This window comes from Hordeum vulgare, chromosome 3H (assembly GCF_904849725.1).
Source record: "Hordeum vulgare subsp. vulgare chromosome 3H, MorexV3_pseudomolecules_assembly, whole genome shotgun sequence".
Classification (NCBI taxonomy): Eukaryota; Viridiplantae; Streptophyta; class Magnoliopsida; order Poales; family Poaceae; genus Hordeum; species Hordeum vulgare.
This window is the reverse complement of record NC_058520.1, coordinates 215,545,097-215,553,027: the sequence shown is the minus strand read 5'-3', so window position 1 is coordinate 215,553,027 and position 7,931 is coordinate 215,545,097.

Below are 7,931 nucleotides of genomic sequence, written 5' to 3'. Positions count from 1 at the left end.
TTTTGAGCTTTCACATACTTATAGCTCTAGTGCATCCAATGCATGGTAATCCCTACTCTTTCACATTGATATCTATTGATGAGCATCTCCATAGCCCTTTGATACGCCGAGTCAATGTGACCATCTCCTCCTTTTTGCCTCACAACCTCCACCACACTCTATTCCACCTATAGTGCTATATCCATGGCTCACGCTCATGTATTGCGTGAGAGTTGAAAAAACTTTGAGAAAGTAAGAGTGTGAAAATAATACCGGGGTTGTGCATGATTTAAATTTATTGTGTGGCGATGATGGAGCATAGCCAGACTATATGATTTTGTAGGGATAACTTTCTTTGGCCTTGTTATTTCGAAAGTTCATGACTACCTTGCTAGTTTGCTTCAAGTATTATTGTTCTCATGTCAATAGAAACTATCGTTTTGAATCTTACGGATCTGAAAATTCATGTCACATCAAAGAAGTTACAAAGGACAACTATGCTAGGTAGCATTCCACATCAAAAATTCAGTCTTTATCACTTCCCTACTCGAGGACGAGCAGGATTTAAGCTTGGGGATGCTTGATACGTCTCCAACGTATCTATAATTTTTGATGGTTCCATGCTATTATCTTGTCAAACTTTGGATCTTTTGTATTCCTTTTATATCTTTTTTGGTTCTAACTTATTAACTAAGTGCCAAGTGCCAGTTCCTGTTTTTCCGTGTTTTTGACCCTTATCACACGAGAATATTAAACGGAGTCCAAACGGAATAAAACTTCCGAAAAGATTTTTTCCGAAACAGAAGATACGCAGGGGGCGTGAGAACAGAGGCAGAGGCCACCAGGGGAGGCCACTAGCCCCCTAGACGCGGCCAGGCGGGCCGCGCCTAGCAGGCTTGTGGGCCCCCTGTGGCTCGTCTGCCCTACCTCTTCCGCCTATAAATTCCCGAAAAATCCAAAACTACGAGAGAGATCCACGAAAATACTTTTCCGCCGCAGCAAGCTTCTGTCTCCGCAAGATCCCATCTGGGGCACATTCTGGTGCCCTGCCGGATGGGGATTAGGATACGGAGGGCTTCTTCATCAACACCATGACCTCTCCGATGATGCGTGAGTAGTTCACCATAGACCTTAGGGTCCATAGCTAGTAGCTAGATGGCTTCTTCTCTCTCTTGGATCTTCAATAGAAAGTTCTTCATGATCTTCATGGAGATCTATCCGATGTAATCTTCTTTTGTGGTGTGTTTGTCGAGATCCGATGAATTGTGGATTTATAATCGGATTATCTATGAATCTTATTTGAGTTTCTTATGATCTCTTATATGCATGATTTCATATCCTTGTAATTATCTTCGAGTTGTGGGTTTTGTTTGGCCAACTTGATCTATGATTCTTGCAATGGGAGAAGTGCTTGGTTTTGGGTTCATACCGTGCGGTGACATCACCGAGTGACAGAAGGGGTAGCGAGGCACGCATCGTGTTGTTGCCATCAAGGGTAAAAAGATGGGGTTTACATCATTGGTTTGAGTTTATCCCTCTACATCATGTCATCTTGCTTAAGGCGTTACTCTGTTCGTCATGAACTCAATACACTAGATGCATGCTGGATAGCGGTCGATGTGTGGAGTAATAGTAGTAGATGCAGAAAGTATCGGTCTACTTGTCTCGTACGTGATGCCTATACGTATGATCATTGCCTTAGATATCGTCATGACTTTGCGCGGTTCTATCAATTGCTCGACAATAATTTGTTCACCCACTGTAATATTTGCTATTTTGAGAGAAGCCTCTCGTGAACACTATGGCCCCCGGGTCTACTTCACACCATATTTTCAGCCTTACACTTTTACTTCGTTGCACTTTCTGCCTTCAGATCTCACTTTGCAATCAATCTTGAAGGGATTGATAACCCCATTATAGCGTTGGGTGCAAGCTTGTTTGTGTTTGCGCAGGTACTCTGGACACTTGGCTTGATTCTCCTACTAGATTGATACCTTGGTTCTCAAAACTGAGGGAAATACTTACTGCTACTATGCTGCATCACCATTTCCTCTTCAAGGGAAAAACCAACGCAAGCTTGAGAGGTAGCAGTGCGCCACCCACCAAGGTGTTGGAAATATGCCCTAGAGGCAATGATAAATAGTTATTATTATATTTCCTGTTACAAGATAATCGTTTGTTATCCATTCTATAATAGTATTGAATGAAAACATAGATACATGTGTGGATACATAGACAAAACAATGTCCCTAGCAAGCCTCTAGTTGGCTAGCCAGTTGATCAAGGATAGCTAGTTGACATCATTAGGAGAATCATGTGATGGACTAGACCCAAACTATGAACGTAGCATATTGATTGTGTCATTTTATTGCTATTGTTTTCTCCGTGTCAAGTATTTATTCCTATGACCATGAGATCATATAACTCACTGGCACCAGAGGAATACCTTGTGTGTATCAATCATCGCAACGTAACTGGGTGACTATGAAGGTGCTCTACAGGTATCTCCGAAGGTGTCCATTGAGTTAGTATGGATCAAGACTAGAATTTGTCACTCCGTGTGACGGAGAGGTATCTCGGGCCCACTCGGTAATACAACATCACACACTAGCCTTGCAAGAAATGTGACTAAGTGTAAGTCATGGGATCTTGTAGTACGGAACGAGTAAAGAGAAATGCCGGTAACGAGATTGAAATAGGTATGCGGATACCGACGATCAAATCTCGGGCAAGTAACAAACCGAAGGACAAAGGGAATGACATACGGGATTATATGAATCCTTGACATTAAGGTTAAACCGGTAAGATCTTTGGAGAATACGTAGGATCCAATATGGGCATCCCGGTCCTGCTATTGGATATTGACCGAGGAGTGTCTCGGGTCATGTATACATAGTTCTTGAATCCGCAGGGTCTGCACACTTCAGGTTCGATGATGTTTTAGTATAGTTGAGTTATATGTGTGGTTACCGAATGTTATTCGGAGTCCCGGATGAGATCACGGACGTCACGAGGGTCTCCGGAATGCTGTGGAAACGAAGATTTATATATATGATGCTTTCATTTGGTCACCGGAAATTTTCGGGCATTACCGGGAGTGTACCGGGAGTGACGAATGGGTTCTGGGTGTTTACCGGGAGGGACCCACCCACCCGGGAGTGAGACCAAAGCCCTAAGGTGGCGCACCAAGTCCTTAGTGGGCTGGTGGATTCAGCCCAAGAGGGCTATGGCGCCACATGTAAAAATACGAAAGGAAAGAAAAGAAGGGAAAGGGGGAGGTGGGAAGGAAGAGGAGGACTTCTCCTTCTCAAACTGAATTCGATGAGGAGTCCTCCTCCTCCCTGGCGGCCGATGCACCCTTGGGGTCCTTGTTCCCCAAGCCTAACCCCTCCCCTCCTCCTATATATATTGGTGGTTTAGCGCTTTTTGAGATACAACTTTGCCACGTGCAACTCTAGCCTATTCCACATAGTTTTACTTCTAGATCGGTTTTCTGTGGAGCTCGGGTGGAGCCCTACAGGAGTAGATCATCACCACCACAGGAGTGCCGTCACGCTGCCGGAGAACTCATCTACTTCTCTGTCTTGCTTGCTGTATCAAGAAGGCCGTGATCATCGTCGAGTTGTACGTGTGCTGAACGCGGAGGTGTCGTCCGTTCGGCGCTAGATCGGGACGGATCGCGAGACGGTTTGTTGGACGGATCGTCGGACGGTTCGAGAGGCAGATCATGAAGACGTACCAGACCGACATAACTCGAGCGGCAGGTTTTGTGGACGGTGATGTTCGATTTGCTGCCCTCATTAGTCTTTTCTGAATTCGGCAGTATTGTTGGATTGAAGCGTCCCAGACCGACATAACTCGTACGCTTAGGAGAGACTGGTTTCATCGATTGACATGCGACCACGTTGTATAAAGATGACTGGCGGGTGCCTGTTTCTTCAACTTTAGTTGAATTGGTTTTGATCGAGACCGTCCTTGAAGAGAGGTTAAATAGCAATTTGCAGATCTCCATTGTCGTTTTTGCGTAAGTAAGATGCGATCATACTAGATACCCACACTACTGGAATTCATATATTTTCCATCTGCCACATCTTTGCCGTCAGCCAACGGACGGCAAAGAACCTAGTTGCCATCAGCTTTGAGAAAACAGACGGTAAAGATATGGCTGATGGCAAAAAACCTATTTGCCATCAGCCACCTCTTTGTCGTCCGTCAACAGACGGCAAAGGTAGCGAAGGCAAATGGCAAACCTATCCCACCCCACCTCTCCTCTCTCCCCTCCCCACCCCGCTCCACCCCACCCCTTTGTCGTCAGCCTAACTAACTTTGCCATCTGCGGCACACGGCAAAGGGGATGGACCCCTAACGTTAACGGTTGTCCTGCCCACCAGCTCGCCCACTCTCTCTCCCCTCTCTCTCCACCGCAACCTCCACCCCCAGCACCGCTCACGCCACCCCACCCCAGCGCTGCTGCCCCACCCCAGCACCGCCACCCCACCCCATCCCAGCGCCGCCGCCCCTCCCCACCCCAGCGCCGCCGCTGCCACGCCACCCCACGCCCTCCTCGCGCCCCTCACCCTACGGCCCTCCTCCCCGCGCCTCTCCTCCTCGCGCCCCTCCCCCTGCGGCCCTCCTCCCCACGCCCTCCATGGGCCCCTCCCCCCTGCGGCCCTCCTCCTCGCGCCTCTCCTCCCTGCGCCACAGGATCGAGGTCAGTTTTTAGCTTTTTTGTAATAGTTTTGTTTAATTAGTTATAGGTTTGAGGTTTGTTTTGGCTTAGGTTTAGTTTTAGTTTAGGTTTAGTTTTAGTTTAGTTTACGTTTATTTTTAGTCTTAGGTTAGTTTCCTGTTTAGTAGAAGAAAATAAGAAAAAGTAGTAGAAGAAGAATAAGTAGAAGAAGAAAAAAGGAGAAGAAGAAGAAGAAGAGCTAGAGGAGGAGGAGGAGAAGAAGAAGAAAAGAAGAAGAAGGAGAAGAAGAATAATAGGAAAAGAGAAAATAAGAATAAGAATAAGAAGAAGAAGAAGAAGAAGAAGAATAAGAAGAAGAAGAAGAAAAATACGAGAGGAAGAGAAGAATAAGAGGAAAAAATAAAAAAGAAAATAAGAAGAAGAAGAAGAAGAAGAAGAAAAATAGGACAGGAAGAGAAGAAGAAGAAAAGAAGAAGAACGAGAAGAATAATTAGAAGGAGGAGGAGGAGAAGAAGAAGAGGAAGTGGATGAAGAGGAAGAGGAAGAAAATAAGAAGAGAAGAAGGAGAAAGGAAGAAGAAGAAGAAGAAGAATAAGAGTTAGGTCACATATTTTCTGATTATCTTATAAAAACATCATATTTGTGTTGATCGGGTGAATTTCAATGTGCAGTTGTTCGACGACCTCCACGTGCGTTGGACGAGCTCCGCCCCTACGTTTGTTGGTGAGCACAAATGACTTCTCCTCCTACCCCCTTAATTTGCTCTGTCCCGGTCATGCCGATGCCGGAAAAATGAAAAGAAAGAAGAAGAAGAAGAAGAAGAGAAGAAGGAGAAGGAGGAGGAGGAGGAGGAGGAGAAGGAGAAGGCCAAGGACCTCTAGTCCTTCTCCTCCTCCTCCTTCTCCTCCTTCTCCTCCTTCTTCTTGATTTCTTCTTCTTCTCCTCCTCCTCCTCTTTCTTCTCCTCTTTCATATTATCCTTGGTTTAATTTCCCCAACAATGACATAATTAGCCCATTTAGCTCCAAAATACCGTAATAATCTCAAAATGGCATAAGAACCTTGGTTAGCTCATGAATATTATATACTTAGCTTGTTTTCCTTTAAAATGGGATAATTAACCCATTTAGCTCCAAAAAGACATAATTAGGTAATTTAGCTCCAACAAGAGGAGAAGAGGAGAAGAAATAGGCAAAATGAAAAGAAAGAAGAAGAAGAAGAAGAAGAAGAGAAGAAGGAGAAGGAGGAGGAGGAGGAGAAGCCAAGGACCTTCTAGTCCTTCTCCTCCTTCTTCTTGATTTCTTCTTCTTCTCCTCCTCCTCCTCTTTCTTCTCCTCTTTCATATCATCCTTGCTTTAATTAACCCATTTAGCTCCAAAATGCCATAATAAGCTAAAAATGGCATAAGAACCTTGGTTAGCTCATGAATATTATATTCTTAGCTTGGTTTCCGCTAAAAATGACATAATTAGCTGATAACATCATATTTTGTTCTTCTTCTGACTTTCTTATTCAGATTTTTGCAGATCGGATATACTGCATGCATGGAAGCTGGCATTCATGGAGTTGAACAATGTCGATGGATGAACTTTATATGCATATCATCTAGTTTTCATTTGAGTTGATGAACAATGTCGAACTATATGTATATGTATATATGGATAAACAGTGCAATACTTTGTATGTTGGTTCTTTCGATATATGGGGATGTACATTGATTTATATGTATATCATATATGTGTGGTGAATTATATATATGTGTTGGCAAGTATATGTGTGGTGAACTATATATCATATATGTGTGGTGAATTATATAAATGTGCTGTCAAATATATATATATATGTGCTGTGAAATAATATAAAACAAAAAAAACAGGTACTATATGGGCTACTTGCCATCTGCCAGCTGATTGCAAAGACCTGTGCCATCAGCGGGCAGATGGCAAAGGTGCCACATGGCACCCAGCTGTGCATCCTGGGGTGTCTATATAGGGTGGGCAGACGGCAAAGAAGAGGTGATAGAGGAGGGGGGAGGACGAGGCAGACGACAAAGAGTGGAGGGGTGGCGGAGGAGGAGGAGGCAGACGACAAAGAGTGGAGGGGTGGGGGAGGAGGAGGAGGCAGACGGCAAAGATAAAGGGGGATGCAGACGACAAAGAGTGGAGGGGGAGAGGAGGAGGAGGCAGATGGCAAAGATAAAGGGGGAGGCAGACGGCAAAGATTAAGAGCGAGGCAGACGACAAAGCCTCCATTAACCCCTAACGGAGGCAACGCTTGTCGGCTGCCGTCTCGAGCACTTTCCCGACTGCTCCTAAGGAAAGCTGACGGCAAAGAGCTTTGTCGTCCGCTTTCGGGGGACAGACGGCAAAGAAGGTCCCATGCCGTCGTAGGCTGGCGCAGAAATTTTGCCGGCCGTGAGATTCTTTGCCGTCTGCTAATTTGTCTTTGCCATCCGGGATTTATTCTTTGCCGTCTATGATGGCAGACGACAAAGAAGCCGATTCCTGTAGTGCCATAACAGCCACGCAAAACATGCAACAACAAATTAGAGCACGTCTAACTTCTTTTGTAGGGTATTCTTGTGATATGATATGGCCAATGACATGATGTGATATATTGGATGTATGAGATGATCATGTTGTAATAGTTAATATCGACTTGCACGTCGATGCTACGGCAACCGGCAGGAGCCATAGGGTTGTCTTTAAACTAATGTTTGTGTTTGCAGATGCATTTACTATATTTCTAGGTCGTAGCTTTAGTAGTAATGGCATAGATACCACGAAAACCTCGATGACAACACGTTGATGGAGATCATGATGATGGAGATCATGGTGTGACGCCGGTGAAAAAAAGATCATGCCGCTGCTTTGGTGATGGAGATCAATAAGCACAAGATGATGGCCATATCATGTCACTTATGAATTGCATGTGATGTTAATCCTTTTATGCACCTTATTTTTCTTAGAATGATGATAGCATTATAAGGTGATCTCTGAGTAAAATGTCAAGATGAAATTGTGTTCTCCCCGACTATGCACCATTGCGACAGTTTGTCATTTCGAGACACCACGTGATGATCGGGTGTGATAGACTCAACGTTCAAATACAACAGGTGCAAAACAGTTGCACACGCAGAACACTCGGGTTAAACTTGACGAGCCTAGCATGTGCAGACGTGGCCTCGGAACACATGAGACCGAAAGGTCGAGCATGAATCATATAGTTGATATGATTAGCATAGAGATGCTTACCACTAAAAC